We start from the raw sequence: 13,736 nt of genomic DNA on the forward strand, positions 1-13,736 counted from the left end.
GGCAACAGCCTGAGGACAGAGTCAGGGAGGTGCCAATTATCCAGGAAGCTGGAAGTTTTTAGCTTAAGAAATTCAAAGTGTAGAAAATTCTAAATGTGTGTGTGTGTGTGTGTGTGTGTGTGTGTGTGTGTGTGTGTGTAGAAAATGGACAGAACAGAAGAAAACAGGGAGGCAGTGTGTGTGCATGTAAATATTTAATAACCAGTTCTCAAGGGAAAAATAAGAAGTATACATGACACAATTTTAAGTTTAATTTTCATTAACACTTTCTTCATCACTTTCTTAAGTCTAGATAACCAACAAAACAATAAGATAAACCCTGATTTGTAGCATTTGACAATTTCTGAGGCAATTGTACCCATGCTAAAAATTTAACTATTGGCTCTCTCAAGTCTATACAAGCTGATTCTAGAAAATCCTTGAAAGAAGTTAACAAAGAGATGAAGGGTTGTGGCCAGGGCATAAAACATTTGCTGGACAGAAAAAAGGCTAGCCCAGGAGTGAGGAATCTTCAGCCTTGAGGTCACATGTGAGGCCCTTTGACTGAATCTAATCCTCCCAGAACAAATTCTGTTAATAAAAGGATTCTGTGAAGTTTGGATTCAGTCAAAAGGCTGCACTTGAAGACCTAGAGGGCCACATAGGACCTCAAGACTGAAGGTTCCCCATCCCATACCTACCCCTTCTTCTTCCAAAAATAGGGATTTTTTTATTTTTCTATGAAAGCTTCTTAGGCCTTCAAATGGGAAAAGATAAAAAAATAGCCATGTAGAGTGCATTCAAGTTAGAATTGAGAAATTTTTCATGTGTCTATTTTATCACATTAAGAACAATGTTAATATTGAGAATTTTGACAACTGCAGAGACCTGGAAAATGAATATGATGATTTCAAATGGAGAGAGGCAACAGCCTGAGGACAGAATCAGGGAGGTGCCAATTATCCAGGAAGCTGGAAGTTTTCAGCTTAAGAAATTCAAAGTGTAGAAAATTCTAAATATGTGTGTGTGTGTGTGTGTGTGTGTGTGTGTGTGTGTGTAGAAAACGGACAGAACAGAAGAAAGCAGGGAGGCAGTGTGTGTGCATGTAAATATTTAATAAACAGCTCTCAAGGGAAAAATAAATATATTAATAAAATTTAGCAATTCTAAATATTGTGTTGTGATCGAAATTGAAGTAAACTGAGGCACAAAGTTCTGAGAATATTCATTTTATTGGTAAGACTAGAAATTATAAATAAAATAGTTCTTTCAGCTCCTCAGTAGACCAAAAGACCAGGAGGCAAGGCTTAGTAGCCTTCATACAGTTTTGGGAAATACAAGAGGACAAAGAAAAGGAAGTGTCACATGTGGAAAATAAATATGATTGGTTATAAAATCTGAAACAGCATGGATGATGGAAAACAATATGATTGGATGGAAGTCTGGAATTGGGGGCCAGTAACAACCCTTTCTTCTCTCTTGTTGCTATGGAAAGCACCTCCATAGCTAGTTAGTGTCACAGCGATAACAGACTAGACTTTCTTGAAGGATTGTCAGTGTTTCAGACACAAGAGAATTCCTGGTGCCCACAGGCAGCTTCCAAGGCTTGTTTGCAAGATAACAGCTCTCAACTATTCATGAGCAGTAAGATATGTAGAGACAATGGATTTCTTTGAATTTAGGTGATTTATGGGACAGCAGCCCAGAGAGGAGAGCTGAACTTCTGAGCTTAGAAACATGACTTAGGCAGCTACAGAATTGTGTGGTTGTTGTGTGGTTGTCCATCGTTCTCAAAAAGAACTACGACATCAAGGAGATGATGACATGACTTGTAATTGAATTGGATTTGAGGGAGGGAAGGTTGTGTAAAGTCTTCATCCTCACTTTCTCCTCCACAGCCATCTGGGTCCAATGGCCAGAAATAAATCAGGATCACTGGAGATAGCCCAGGATGCAGGTCTTTTAAGATGAGGTCTTTTCGAGTTCTCACTTTGAGCGAGGAAACGCCCATTCAGTGAAAAGGCCTCTTTAAGACATGAGTCACAGAAGTCTCCTTTAAGAAATAAAAAAAAAAAATCAAACTGGGATGAGGAGACCTTCAGGGTTGTTAGCCAAACAATTGCAAAGTAGAATCAAATGTAAGATATGAAATCATTATTTGATTTTCTCATATGAAATGCTAAAAATGCAAATTATGAAAGAAGGATCAAGTCTACTCTCCCAACCAACTGGTTATCTTTCTATTGGCATCAACTAGGAAATCAAAGTTGCTTTTCTAAAACTTCCAGAATCACAGATTTTCCTGAGCATTCTCTTGTGTTCTCTCCCACACTACCTTCTATTCCATGGTATACACAGGGAGACAACTGCTCAAAATATCAATGGTACCTTAGTTCAGAGGTGTGAAACACTACTGGCAACACTCTCAAGCTGGCCAGAACCAGATCAAAATGTAATTGGGAAATATTCAACAAAATAGATAAAAATACAACAGAACACAGATAATATTAATATATGATTTTCTAAGTCAGTGTTTGGCCTGCAGGGATCCTTATGTATGAATTAGTAGTGGCCTTCCATTTCTATTTGAGTTTAACCACACTGCTTTAGTTCATAATGTATAATTCTATAGTGCTACAGGGTGCACAGATTTGGGGGTGCAAATTATATCAACTCAGCATCTACAAGTTTGCATCCAATCCAACTGTCCACCCTGGTCATCTTGCCATCAGCCCTGCCACTGTCTCCTTCTCCATGCCTAAAAAAACAACATCTGGACTGGGTCATAAATGATGCCCTCTCTCTTTAGGGAAGTTAAACAGCTGTGGGGCTGACCTGTCTTGGAAGTGAGTGAATTAGTGCACACTCACCTTGCTCCCTCTATCTAGCCAGCCCCAAATGAGACCCTTCTCAATATCCTGTGTTGGTCCACCAGAGCTATCTTATTGATATGAACTCTGCCACCCCTATTTTCCTCTCCACTGCCTTAAATAGTATCTGGCATATAGTGGGCACTGAGTAAATGCTTGTTGATTGATTGACTGATTGCAATGGGAGTAGTAATTGAATCAATACCATCATTTACATCTGGATAAGGCATGTCAATTGATTGCCCTAGCAATCAACTCTGGTCCCTATGACTCCACCGACTAAAATTCCCTTGGCAGGCTTCCATTCATCTATGTGTTATTTCCCTATTTTAGAATATAAACTTCTTGAGGGCAGGGATTGTCTCCTGATTGTATTTGTATCTCCAGTGCTTAGTATGTGAGGCTCCTATACCTGCCAATATAGGCGCTAGATGGAACAAACAATGAATACGGTGGGGGCCTGGAATCAGGAAGTCCTGAGTTTAAGTGACCTCGGGCAAGTCACTTAAGCTCTGTTTTGCCTCAGTATTCTCCACTGCAAAATGAGAATAACAGTACTTACCTTGCAGGGCTGTTGTGAGGACCAAAAGAGACGATATTTGTAAAGAGCTTAGCACAGTGCCTGACAAATGGTAGATGTTATATAAATGCTTATTCTCTTCCGCTTTAATGAGTGTAATATTCAGTAAACTCATATTTAGCCTTAGGAATGTGATGCCTGCAGTGTCTGGTTCCTCCATCACCAGCACCACCCACTCCCTTAAACTCTGCTACATTGTAACTTTTTATGTTTCCTTTTAGACATTTTGGATCAAGAGAAATTGATCTAGATTCCCTGAAGAGTGCTATCCTTACCTAAGAGTCATCCATTCATCTCTTTGTGATTAATGAGCTTCAGGACAGTTGGTGGCCAGTGATAAGAGGGGATCTCAGCCAGTCTGTAGATTCCTGTCTGAGAGTTGGGGTCTAACAGTAGAAGGAGCAACTAGGAAAAGTATAAATACCCTCACAGCATTTACAATCATACCAAAACAGACACAGTGCTGGAAAGAAACTTCGAGGTCATCTATCCCACTAATTCCCAACAGTTTTTGTTCCATAAACCCCTGTCAATCATAATGAAAAAAAGTGTTGTAAACCCCTAGGGGAATTTAATATATTATTCATATGTAATTATTTACCACTTAAGATTCCATTAAATAATTTTTTAAAGCAAACCCCAAGGACCATCGTTGTGAACTCTCAAGAGGTTTCCCAAACCACCATATAGAAATCACTCGTCTGTTCTAACCCTCTAATTGTATAGATGAGAGCACCGTGGCTCGCTCTGCCTCCTGGCTTCCCTAGCTCCCATCAAACCCCAACTAAAGTTCGTTCCACCTTCTTCAGGGAGACTTTTAAAACCCTTCTTAGTTCTAGTATCATTTCTGTGTTAACTATTTCTATTTTGTCCTGTATATGACTTATGTAAACATATTTGTAACATATTACATTATGAGCATCTTGATGACAGAAATTGTCTGTTGTCTCTTTTTGTATCCCCAATACAGGGGATCCCCAGCACAGGGCCTGGCACATGGGATACATTTAATACATACTCACTGACCGACTGCCCAAAGATTTAAATGATTTTCCCAGTTTATACAGATTATGAAGTACAACAGTGAAATACAAGCAGGAAATTGTATATTCAATTAAGAACAGCTTTTATTTAAGCAACACGAATCATAGCAGAGGTTGTCTGATTCATTCATGTGGGAAAATTGATTAGGCCTGAAAGCAACCCAGGGCTGTTAACAGTGATAACCATAAATCCCCAAATAATAACCTCTTCTTTGGTCAGATGGATCATACAAAAATGAAAAGTGAATTAAATACAATTTCTAGTCACTGTTGCACTGTGTAATTTTATCAAGAATTGTCATGCGCTATGTGGTCAGGTTTTTTAATATACTAATTGGTCTTCATGATATTGTCTCTTCTTATCTTTCTTTTAAAAAATTCTTTGTTAGAAAAGATGATTTTCTGGGAGGGGAGCAGGGCTATAAGGAGAAATTAAAGTAATGTAAACACAAAAGATGCTGGGCAGCTAGGTGGCACACTGGATAGAGCACTGACCTTAGAATCAGGAGGATATAAGTTCAAATGCAGACTCAGATACTTATTAGCTGTGTGACCCCAGGCAAGGCACTTAACCTTTTTTGCCTTAGTTCCTCCTCTGTAAAATGAGCTGGAGAAGGAAATGGAAAATCACACAAGCGTCTTCTTGGTTTTCCAAGAACACCCCAAACTGGATCACAAAGAGTCAGATGTGACTGAAAAAACTAAAAACAAAAAATCCCAAAAGATATCAATTAAATTTTATTTTATAAAAATTGTCATACACAAAGCATATGTTTTTATCTAAATGTACTATGGGAGAAAATGATTCACATGCTAGATTGGGGCAGAAAAGTACTATTTGCTATTTTCTTAGAAGCAGATAGATAGCTCAATGAATGATAGAATGCTAGACCTAGAGTCTGGAAGACCTGAGTTCAAATCCAGCCTTAGCCACTTACCAGTTGGGTGTCCTTGGGTAAATTACTTAATCTCTGCCTGTCTCATTTTTACAATAGTAAAAGGGGGGCATTTAATAGTATATACGTCCCAGAGTGTTTGTGAGGATGAAATGAAAAGTAATGCTTATAGAATTCTTAGCACTTAAAAATGCTTCATTCCTTTCTTCCATTCTTCGCTAGTCAAATGTAGCCACTTCGTTTTCCCTACCTGAGAACTTAGTCTTGCCCCTGTCCTGAGATAAGCCTTTGTTTGGACAGAGCCTATGTGAGGTCTCTGACTGAACCAGGTCAGTTTCTCATCACTGTGTCCTTGACCTTCTTCCAGCCTCGATTCAGACCTTTCATTTACCCTGACCTCTGACACCCACTTGCCTTTAACTGGGGTGTACATAGTCACATTCTTGACCATAGGTCATTCCTTATCTTTGGTTGCCTAATCTTTCCACAGAGGAAACTTAAGGTCATTTAAAATGACTTCAAGCTGCCAGGCTTAAATGAATCACATGCCAGGATATTAAAAGAAATTGTAGATATGATCATAGAAACACAATTTTTATCGTAATGAAAACATGGATGACTTGATAAATATTACAGCCTCCTTTTTGGGGGGATGGGAGGGGAATCTGTGAATTACAGAAACTACAGATTGGTAAAACATATCAATCACTTGCAAAATTCTAGAATCTGTTTGCTGTGCAGCCTCATTAGACATCTCCCTTTCTTACTGTAATTGTTTCTATTTATATCTTCAGCATTTCATTAAACAGATGGTTTGAAGGGAAAAGAACAAGCACTTATTAAGCACCTAATGTATGTCAGGTTAAATTCTTTACAAGTATTAACTCATTTGATCCTCACAACAACCCGGGAGGTAGGTGCTACTGTTATCCCTATTTTATATTTGAGAAAATTGAGACAGGCAGAGGTTAAGTGACTTGCCCAGGGTTATACAACTAGTAAGTATCTGAGGCTAGATTTGAACTCAGTTCTCCTTGTCTCCAGACTTAATATTATATCTACTACTTGTCTAAGTGACCACTTGGAAAAAAGATCTTAAGTGGGTTCTACAAAGGTCCTGTATTTTCCTCCCAAATGTCATTTATTTAGAATAAAATTTAGAGAGTCACAATATTATTAAGAGATTTTTGAAGCATCCAGATATCAAAAACATTCCTTTAGCCCAAAGACCAGGAGAAACTCAGAACCACACTCCCAAGGTCAAAGTTAAATGAACTTAATTTGAAGCCAGTTTTCATCAGCTACCACCATTCTAAAAGTTTTGTCAGCTTTTACCATCTTTTTCCCATTGCCACAGAGAGACATTCAAGGCACTCCCACTCTCCCAAGAATACAGAATAGTACATCAGTCATGATGAATATGCACTGCTAGAAATTTCAAAGAATAAGCTCTGTTTCCATTTTATGCAAAGATGCTAGATGGGTATATGAAGGGAGCGCTATAGGATTATAGGATCATATAATTTGGGACCTGGAAGGAAACTCAGGGATCCTTTAATCCAACCTTTTCATTTTTTGAATGAGTAGATTGGAGTCCCAAAAGAGAAAATAATTTGTCCAAGGGCACAGAACTTGGCAGAGTTGTGGCAGAGCCAAGACAAGAACCCAGGTCGCTTGATTTACAGTCTTTGTCCTTTCCACTACGCCATCTCCAGTTCCCAACATCATTAAGTCCAAACTCCTTAGCTGCACATTCAAGGCCCTCCATGACTCTAAATTACTTTTTCAAATATAATCTAATAGTGATAGTAACAATAGCAACTAGCCCTTATATAACACTTTAAGGTTTGCAAAAGCAATTTACGAACATCTCATTTGATCCTCACAACTCTGTAAGGTAGACGCTATTAATGGTAAAGAAACTAAAGCAGATGGGTTAAATGACTTGCTAAGGACTCCACAGCTAGTAAGTGTCTAAGGTCAGGTTTCAACTCAAGTCTTCCCCACTCTAGTTGCACACTTATCGTGTGCTTTAACCACGGAATGCTATTCCTACCAAATTGTGTCACAATTCTTTACTCATCCTGTTGCTTTCCCGTACTTCCAACTTCTACACATAGTTTTCACAAATCGAAATTGGTCCTGTATATTCCTGTATGTCCTCATTAGACATCTCCCTTTCTTATTGTAATGTTTTGTTGTATCTTCAGAATTTTATTACTCCCCTACATATGCTCTAGTCAAACTAAACTATTTGTTGTACCCCCACATATGCCCATTGATTTGCCATCTTTTTGCCTTGGCTTGTGCTCTTCTCTTAACCTGGCATACATTCACCACCATTTCCATTTGTTCGAGCCTTGCCAGCCCATTCTTTCAGCTCACTCCTCCCTTGCCACCTTGTTCATGAAGCCTTTGGTGATTGACTCAGTCAGTCATGACCTCTTCCTCCTCTAAACTCCTGTAACACCCTCTCCACATCTGTCTTATATTTTGCTTTTCATTTATGCAATGAGCATTGACTATGTTTCTACTGTGTGCCAGCCACTGAAATATACAAAGATACAAATGATATATTACCTGTCTTCAAAGGGCTTACATTCTATCAGAAGGAAACACAGAGAAGTCAAGACAAAAAAAATGTGAGTATTAAAAACAAAGCAATTAGGGATGAAGAGGGCAGAAGCAACATGGGGAACCAGGAAAGAACTCATGTGGAAGATAGCCCTCATACACAGACTTAAATGAAGGGAGTGAATCTAAGAAGCAGGAGGAAAGAAGGATCTATTTGTCTCATTTCCTCTCCCTGATCACTGCTGCTGCCGTACTTTACAACTCTAAAGTAAGCTCCATGGAGGCTGGCACGGTCAGTATCCTTTGTAATATATATGGTATGATACAATTCATAACTTGTCCTTTGGAATAAATAATGCATTGGTTTAAGTTCTGAGGTCTTTTAGTTCAGTTGACTACTTGATGAATGAATGAGCTGACTGAGTCCATTCTGGTTAATTTGTAGGCAAAATGAAGAGATATGGGTTGGATTATAGTACAGCTAGTTAGACTTGTAGGTTGTACAGTGGGCTTGGAATCAAGAAGACTCATCTTCCTGCATTCAAATCTGGTCTCAAACACTTACTAGCTGTGTGACCCTGGGTAAGTCGCTTAACTGTGTTTGCCTCAGTTTCCTCATCTATAAGATGAGCTAGAGAAGGAAATGGCAAACCACTCCAGTATCTTTGGTAAGAAACCCCCAAATGGGGTCACAAAGAGTCAGACAACAGAAATAACTCAACAACAACAGTTAGATTTGTAGCTGCTTAAACCTACAATTATTTAAAATATTAAGTGATTATTAATTAATTCATTGATTAACTGACATCAACCTGGAAGAGGACTTTGATGAATACTAAACCTGGTCTTATCTTATTTAGTATTTTAATCACTGACTTGCATGTAGAGATAGTGGTATGCTTATGAAAAGTGCCAAGTATTTCCCTTTTTAATCTAGGAATGCTAGCTAGTACCTTGCATAACCAACAAGTTTCCAAAAAAAAAAAAATTCATGAGGCTGGAAGAATGAGGCCAAAACAAACAGAATGATACTTACCAGGGACAGACATAAAGTCCTTCATTTAAGTTTCAAAATTCAAATGCACCAGTACAGGATAGGGGAGGGTAGATTTCTAGCAGTTAATTCTTTTTTTTTTTTTTTTTGTTAAGAATCAGATGATTTAATTGTCTAGAAACTCAATTTAAGTACTAAGAGTTAATGAATCACAAGGTAAACAAATAATATTTAGCAACAGCAAAGTGCAGATTCTACACAAAGTCTAATCTTGGACTCAGAACACTGAGAACGCAGCATACCTCCTTTTTGGTAGAAGGGTGATCCACTCCGGGTGTAGACTGTTGCATATGCTGTTGTTTACAGATGCAGCGTATATTTGTTTGGTTTATCTGGGTCTTTTGTTATGGGGCACAGGGTTATTTGGAAGTTCTTTTATAGAGGTATAAAACATGAAAAACATCAATAAAACATTTGAAAAGCAACTCAAAAGGGGGCTAACAACCGTTAATATCCTATTTATTTCTCCACTAAAAAATTCTGACTTCAATTGGAATAGTAATACTGTAGGCTCTTTTCTTAATCATGGTATTATATTAGTGCAACGTTCTCCATCTTGGCTTTACTTTGGGTTATGGGTCTCTGTTTGGTTTCAATTAAGAGATTAAAGATGGAAGAAGCAGAAGTAAGCCCAGCTCTCTGCAACCAGTTCAATTTAGTTTCACTACAGGGTTTACTCTTCTCTTTCTTCCTTTCCCAAGGGAAACGGAAACAGCTCTTTATTTTTGCTTTTCTCATACTGGTGCCAGCTGTATGTTGTCTATCATATTTTCTAAAGCACAAAAGCAATTTTCTCATTTCTTCTAGAAAACATCATTAAATCTCCTTGGTTTGTTACTTTCTATTTGCTGGCATTTTTTTTTCTTTGAACAGCACATTATTTCCCAATTGAACTGTAATTCCTTCCACTCCAAGTGCTTGAAAGGAAACATTGACTGAAGTCTGGGACATGTTAATATGTTCTCCATGACCTTTTCTTTTCATACATCCTTCTGCCTGTTCCTGTCATTTGAAATGCTCTGAAAATCTGTTCATTCCTGTTCCCTCAGAGCTAGCAGAGAATTTTTCTCCCTCTCTCTCATTCCCTTCCCCTCTCTTCTTCTCCCTCTCTCCACATTTTCTCACCTTTCCCCTCCCACTCTGCCTTTTCCCCCTCTGTCTCTCCCCTTCCTCCCCCTTTCACTCCCTTTCACTCTTATCTCCCCCTCTCCACACTCTCTCTCCCTTTCCCCTTTTCCTCTCCTCCCTCTCCTTTTTCCTTCTCTCTTCCTCCCTTACTCCCTCCCTTTCACTCATCTCCCTTCACTCCTTTCCCTCCTCCCCTTTACCTCTCCTCCCTCTCATTTCCCCCTCTCTCTTTTCTTTCTCTCTCCCTCCTTTCCCCTCTTCCTCTCTCCCCATCTCTCCTTTCCCCCTCTTCCCCTTCTGTCTCCTTATCCCCCCTCTCTTCCTCTCCCTCCTTCTCTCTCCCTCTTCCCTATCTCTCCCTCTCCCTTTCTTTCTTCTCCCTCTCTCCCTCTTCCCTCCCTCTCTTCCTCTCCCTCCTTCTCTCTCCCTCTTCCTCCCTCTCCTTGACTTACATACTTCAGAGAATAAAACAATGAAAAGAGCACTTAACCATTAGTCAGGAAAACTGAGTTCTACTCTAGCTCTGACTTTGACTAACAAGCTGTGTGACCTTGGGGAAATCTCAATCTCTTTGGCCTCAGTTCCTTCTTCTTTAAAATGAGGGAGTTGCACTAGTTAACCTCTGAGGTTCTTTCTACCTCCAATATTCCACTAAATTAACAAAAGTTTCTCGTTTTAGCTTTCTGGATCATAAAGAGCCAATTAAGCTTAGTAAAGTTTTCATCTCAATTCTGTAATTTTGGGACACTTAGCCAAATCATCCAGATAGGCTTCTCTTGTCATAGCTACTTCATTCAGCTTCATGGCTGCCATCCTAGCTGCTAGGTGGCCTAGTGGAGAGGCCCCTGGAGAGGGCCTCAAGAAGGCCCAAGTTCAAATCAAACCTCAAATGTTTACTAGCTGTGTGATCTTGGGAATATCACAACCTCTGTGTGCCTCAGTTTCTTGACTGTAGAATGGTTATAATAATAGCCCCTACCTCCCAGGGTTATTATTAAATGCTTAGTACCATACCAAATATTAGGGACACAAATTTAAAAAGCAAGATAATCAGTGCTTACATTACTATGCTATTATATCATCCTCAGAAGGTAATGGATGTGCTCTGAACATTCCCAAAGTCCCCCTAACTCAACATACACTAAGTAGCTATGGCTCCCTCATCCTTTCTTCCTAATTCCCCCTGAAAATCAGTAGCAGTGATAGACAGTGAGACTCAGCTCTCTTAAGCATAGTAATTGCAGTCAGAATCACAATTATGGAGAGGGAGGAGAGGAGCCGAGAACTTTTCGCTATAAATAGGACTATTGGTATGAACATTCCTTGCCTTCCCCGTGGACTGCTTCTAACTCACAAGAGAGAGCCTGGCTTCTTGCCACTTGAAGGAGAGTTAGGACATATGGTCAATGAATGATTTGTCTGGATGAAGGCCTCAGAACAGGGTTAGAGAGCTCAAATTCTCAAAAGTTTCAATCTAGATGAGCCATTCTAGAAGATGCTGCTGGGCTAGTTACTAATATGTCATTGTCAAAGAGAACTCAGACAGAGAGAAACCAAACCAACCTAGCCACCATTCCCAGACTCAATCTAAAGTTCAACATTTCATTGAAAGTAAAACCAAAGAAAAACATACTTTGTTAAGATCATGTACAACTAGATTCCTTTAAATAAATTCACATATTTAATATCTTAGATATGTCAATATTTACCTCCTAAGTAAAAACATACCAACAATTTTTCAAACACAGTTTTATACTCACTCAGAGCTCTATAAATGTTCACTGATAGTAAGAAGGATTGTTTTAGCTATAAACTATTAGGCTCTGTCTATTACAGGTTATGGGGCAGAATTCTACATAGACTTTGAACAAATGATGTGCTGTGTAAGAAAATATTTTATTATTTATTAATGCTATTTGAATCTAGATTTATGTGACCTGAAATTGTCTAACCTAAAGCTTACAACAGATGTCAGGTAGAGGACAGGTTAAGCTCAGAGACGCTCTGGAAAGCCTGATGGATACAGGGACTGCTTAGATCTCACTCAGGTCTTAAGTCCACCCAAAGCTTGTGTTTTGGTTTGAATGTTTATACTTATCTGTTGATATACAGCTCAAACTTTCCTACTGCCTTTTAGGCAAATGGGTATCAGGAAAACTTCACAAAGACTCAAGGGAGGAGCTCCACTTTTTTTCTGGCTCTTTCCTTTGCCAAATGACCTAGAAAAAATTCTTTCTAAAGCTATTTCAGGTTTTGAGGTTTCTTCTCTACCAACGATTGCCAATAGCTATTACCATCCTAAAAAGTAATTGACTAGAGAGAGTAAAGTGACTATTTGACTTGTCAATAGCCAAGGCCATTCTTGAAACCCGAAGTTCAAGTTGATTAAACCTAGGAGAGACTCAGGTTGTCCACTCCTAGCAGTAATTAATCAATAAGATTTATTTAGTACCCTACGTGATAGGCACTGTGCTAAGTGCTGGAGTACAAAAGAGACAAAAGGCAGTTTCTGTTGTAAAGGAGCTTACTAGCTAAAGAGAGAGATAACATGTAGCAAATATATATGAAACAAACTGCTGCACAGATAAGAGAAATAGAAAATAATTATCAGAGGGAAGACACTAGAATTAAGAGAAGTTGAGAAAGACTTTCTATAAAAAAAGGCAATTTTAGTTGGTACTTAAAGGAATCTAGGAAAGTTAGTAGAAAGAGTAAAGAGGGAGAACATTCCAGGAAAGGGAGACAGCCAGAGATAAGGACTCTTATGTTCATGGAGTGGCAGAGAGACCAGTATCACTGGATCAAAGAGCACCTGACAAGGGTAAAGTGTAAGAAGACTGGAAACGTGGGAGGAGGGGAGGAAGAAGAACTTAGTGTCATCTATATAATTGTCCTGATTACCTTGGAAAGATAAAGGTGGGTGTAGACTGTCTCTGAGGATCTTGATGGTTTTATTAGGACTAGGATCTCCTGGTACAACCTTAGTCTACCAAGGAGGAAAACAATGGTGTCTTACTCCCTTGTTGTCTTCAGGATTGAGGATGCTTACACTGTTGACACAGTCATATTTTTTTACTTAGATTAGTTCAGACCCATACAAGGTGATAAAATAACTAACTACAAGTGACTTGATTGCTTTTGGTGGTGGAAAAATGAAGAATTTGCCTAGAGATTTTGTAAGCTGATCAAGATGCTTTTTGAGTGGTGACTTTGAGTCAGGAATATCTAGGTTGGAATTCCACCTCTGGTAACTAGTTCTGTGAACCTGGAGTAGAAAATGTGTGTGTGTGTGTGTGTGTGTGTGTGTGTGTGTATAAAAAGATATTTGGCAAGTTAGTATAGTATACTGAATAGAATAAGAAAAAATGAGTAGAGATAAATGCAAAGTCATATGCTTGGATTAAAAAAAAAATCAACTTCACAAGTATATGTTGAACTTCTAGCTAAGACAGTTACCTGAATAGGAAACAGAATGCATAGCTCATGCATACCTACTTTGGCAAAATCCTGAAGTTTGTGCCCAGACTGAATAATGATGAAGAAATTCTATGATATCTCTAATAATTGTGTTCCCCCCACCCTGCCACAGCTGCACAAAAAGTCAGTCAGAAA

General features: G+C 38.8%; 1 long non-coding RNA gene across 1 annotated transcript in view; it reads right to left on the minus strand.

Moving 5' to 3' along the window:
- Window positions 1-1,221: 1,221 nt before the first annotated feature.
- LOC140501311 (uncharacterized) overlaps window positions 1,222-13,736 on the minus strand; it is a 100,565-nt gene continuing 88,050 nt past the window's right edge. Inside the window, exons 6-8 of the long non-coding RNA XR_011966132.1 lie at window positions 9,239-9,368; window positions 4,968-5,173; window positions 1,222-2,032 (exon numbers count right to left, since the gene is read on the minus strand). This is a non-coding gene — a long non-coding RNA (uncharacterized lncRNA). The remainder of the gene's footprint in view (window positions 2,033-4,967; window positions 5,174-9,238; window positions 9,369-13,736) is intronic.

This window comes from Notamacropus eugenii, chromosome 1, assembly GCF_028372415.1.
Source record: "Notamacropus eugenii isolate mMacEug1 chromosome 1, mMacEug1.pri_v2, whole genome shotgun sequence".
NCBI lineage: Eukaryota > Metazoa > Chordata > Mammalia > Diprotodontia > Macropodidae > Notamacropus > Notamacropus eugenii.